The sequence below is a fragment of the Rattus rattus genome, chromosome 17, assembly GCF_011064425.1.
Source record: "Rattus rattus isolate New Zealand chromosome 17, Rrattus_CSIRO_v1, whole genome shotgun sequence".
Classification (NCBI taxonomy): domain Eukaryota; kingdom Metazoa; phylum Chordata; class Mammalia; order Rodentia; family Muridae; genus Rattus; species Rattus rattus.
Genome location: NC_046170.1, coordinates 46,588,789 through 46,592,684, shown reverse-complemented (window position 1 = coordinate 46,592,684; position 3,896 = coordinate 46,588,789).

Below are 3,896 nucleotides of genomic sequence, written 5' to 3'. Positions count from 1 at the left end.
ATTAATTGGCTGCTCACGAGAAAGGTTGGAGACGCGTGGACGCCCTGGTACTTCCTCTTGAGGCCACTATTTACCTAAAAGTTTCTTGGTGACCCACTTGTTTAAATAAGCAGGACTTAACACCGCAGTTCAAATACATCTGTTTCTTGAAAATTCCTCAATCTAAGCAACCTAAAACCCTCTGAAAAAAATACCGCCCGAATGCTCAAAGGGAAGGCTGTTCTAGATAGGATATTCCCTCGCTGCTAAGGCTGCCTCATAATTCACTGACACACCCCCAACTCCAAAGAAAGTGGGTGATATACAAATTCTAAGATGTTTAATAACAACGTGGACCAAGTCTAGACAAGTGACTGGAGCTGCTTTCCGTCTTTCTTAGAAGATGTGGTCCCGGGCTGGGGATTTAGCTCAGCGGTAGAGCGCTTACCTAGGAAGCGCTAAGGCCCTGGGTTCGGTCCCCAGCTCCGAAAAAAAAAAGAACCAAAAAAAAAAAAAAAAAAGAAGAAGAAGAAGATGTGGTCCCTAAATAAATGTTAGCGTTGTCTTCAAAGAATGGCAGACTTCAAGAGAGCCAGTCGCTGTTGACCCGAGTTTACCTCACACAATACAGTAAGTTCAGTTTGGCAGTTAATTTGCATGATATTTTGAGCCTATTAAAGCGCCTGTGAACCCCAGGATTTGAGCACTTACAGCTGGTGCTGTTGTCCATCCATCCCTCCTCCCTTTTTAAAATAAGCAAAACAAAGAAGTCCTTTGGCTTTTCAGAATCCTGCAGTCTCCTTGGCCTTGCGGCTCTAGGTCAGAGGAAACATCACATTTTCTCCCGTCTGACTACTCTTAGTCCACCGGATGATCGCCGATCCCAGCAAATGATACCATCATGAATCATCCTCTCAGGGGTCCGTCGAGAATTCACTCTCCCAAAGCCCACAAGAGAATGCTTGAGTGCACGCAGCCTTGGGAAAGACTCTTATTACCTCTACATGACTACATCATTCTACTTGTCTTCAAGTGATTGTGCTGGTCACACTATGTCAGTGAGTCCTGCTGAGGTTTTCTTGTTTTGGACTTTAGCAATGCTTGGGGTCCATGGGCCAGCAAGACGGCTCAGCCTGCATTCTAACTGAATTCTGAATTCTAACTCCAGATCCCACCAGATCCCACGTGATGGGAAAAGAGAACTGCCCCACAATTGTTCGCTGACCTACACACACACACACACACACACACACACACACACACACACACACACACACACACAAAGAGAGAGAGAGAGAGAGAGAGAAGGAGAGAAGAGAGAATAATTAAATAAAATATAAATAAAAACACTTTCGCCCACAAATAATTATAGGTAATTAGAGTTGGTGTTTCTGTTTTTCCACATGGGAGGAGTATAAAGTTTTGACTTTGTCAAAAAAAAAAAAATGGCACTGATTTAAGTTAAGTTCTAAGTTTGAACACTAGTACTTTCAACTGTGATATTCACACCCTCTCCAGCCTTGTCTTTACCAGCTGAGGAAAGAAATTGGTGAGACGCATCTCATAAATTGTGAGGATCAAACAAAATTATATATTAAAAATCTTAATATATGCTAGTACGTGAGAGCACGTAATATAAGCAGCCATGGTTTCAAGGATGCTAACAAATGACTGAGGAAGGTGAGCAAAGAAATCTCAAAGTCAGAGGCGTAACTGGGCAAGGGCTGGGATATACCTAATAGAATGCTTATCTAATATGTCCAAAGCCCTGTGTTTGGTCTCTAACGCTCCATTAAAAACTGGCTCTGGTGGTCCACATCTGTAACCCCAACATATAGCAAGTAATTTAAAGATACATAGCAGGTAGTTCACAAACATATAGCAAAGTTCAAGAACAGCCCGGACTACATGAGACCCTATACTGTAAATAATAATGGTGATGGTGATGGTGATGGTGATGATGATGATGGTGGTGGTGGTGGTGGTGATGATGATGATGATGATGAATACTTTATCTGGCTAGTTGAATAGAGATATGGTTGTCATTAATCGTATACATCACAGTTGAAGATGTCATAAGCTTTGATAAGCAACTAAAGAGATGTCAATCAAATGTCTCCTCTCTTGAAAGTGTGCCTCCCTCCCTAGTACAGCACCTTCAACTTGAGGTCCTGAAACATGGTAACATCTTAAAATGTAATTGCTGGAATATTTACCATATACTAACCTTTCCATAGCTCACTGGTGTAGTTCTGTAACATCCTCAGAGCTTTTGTTAGGTGGGCGGCCTCAGTGCCTGCAGGCGGGACTGAATTCCCATGCCTTGGAGTCTTGAGACATCTTTCCATTCAGAGCCTAAACCAGCCATATTGAGTAATTGTACTGAGTCCTTTTTTTTTCTTCTAGATATAGTTTCTCGTAGTTTCTCATGTCCAGGACTGGTCTTTAACTCATTATGTACTTAAGGATGATCTTGAAATTCTGAATCCCTTCCCCTACCCTCTAAGTGCTGGATTACAAGAATGTGCCACAACCCTTGGTTTACGAAATGCTGGTGGTATAATCTGAGGCTTTATACGTTCTGACCAAGCATTCTGCCAACTCAGATGTATCATTAGTCCCTGCTTTTTACATACAGGAACAATGAATATGCTAAAAATTAATAAAAAAAATTAATGCTTTGTAATTTTTTAGATGCCAGACACTTTGCTGTCTTAAAAAAACATAAAATTCTATGACAAATAATTTATTTCTGCCACTATATTCCTCAAATAACATCTAACCATAAAGATGGATCATAGCCAAACCTCCTTCATGTCAATAAAATATTCAGCTTAGCAAATAGCTTCTCGTCTGAGGTAAGCACTAAAGCAAACCTGGTCTCTTTGAGAAGCAAAATTATCAAAGTCAGGGGTCAAAGGTCATTGTGTAAACATCTTATAATGCATTTGCTTTTTTATATTCCGCATTTTCTAGTTAAAAAATAATCAAGGCCTTTGTATTTCTGTTTCACAGCTAATTGATTCAATTGGCTATGAATACCCCAGAGAGTTCTGAGACTTAATTAGGGTTTATCTGGGCTTTGTGCCTATGTTCAGATGGGTACATGTGACCCCACAGAATATAACTTCAATTCTATCCAGCTACACTCACACCCTTCATATGTGTAGGGAAATCATTGTACCAAGCAGCTCACACTTAGAACGTTAATAATTCAAAATGAAGGAGGTAGGAGCTGGGAAGATAGTTCCATTCAATTCCCAGAAACCTTGGGTTGGGTGAGGGTGGGGGGCAAAAACCAAAACAAAAGCCAGGTTTGGTGGTATACATGTAAACTCAATGCCTAATCTCAATGTGGAGAGGAGGAGACAGGTGGACCTCTGGGGCTCACTAACCTACTTGGAGAGTACATATATAATAATATACATATTCACATACACACATATATGGACACTTGAGGAATGATATTGAGGGCTGTCATCTGGCCTTCACATGCACACACTCACATGTGTGCATACACACATGCATGATTACTCACAAAGAATAAAGACAACATGTGAAAGTTATATGCCTACATGAATAAAAGAATGAAGACAACATGTGAAAGGTTTTTGAAATGCAGTCATCCTGTGAAGATTATTATCTCCAAGGCATTTCACACACATGCATTGCTTACTCTTTGATTACACATCCGAGAAATGTTTACACCAACTTATGTCTGCCCTACCCACGAATCAGAACATTCAGATATGTCACACTCATTCAGTAACAGCAATAGGTTTTTATATCAAGCCTTAAACCACACATTATAGGATTCTTCCTCAAGAGGAGTCCAATCTGGTAAAGATTTCAGAAATGAATGGACCATGACTGAAATATGCTCACATGCTACATAGTGCAACCACGGAGATACCAAA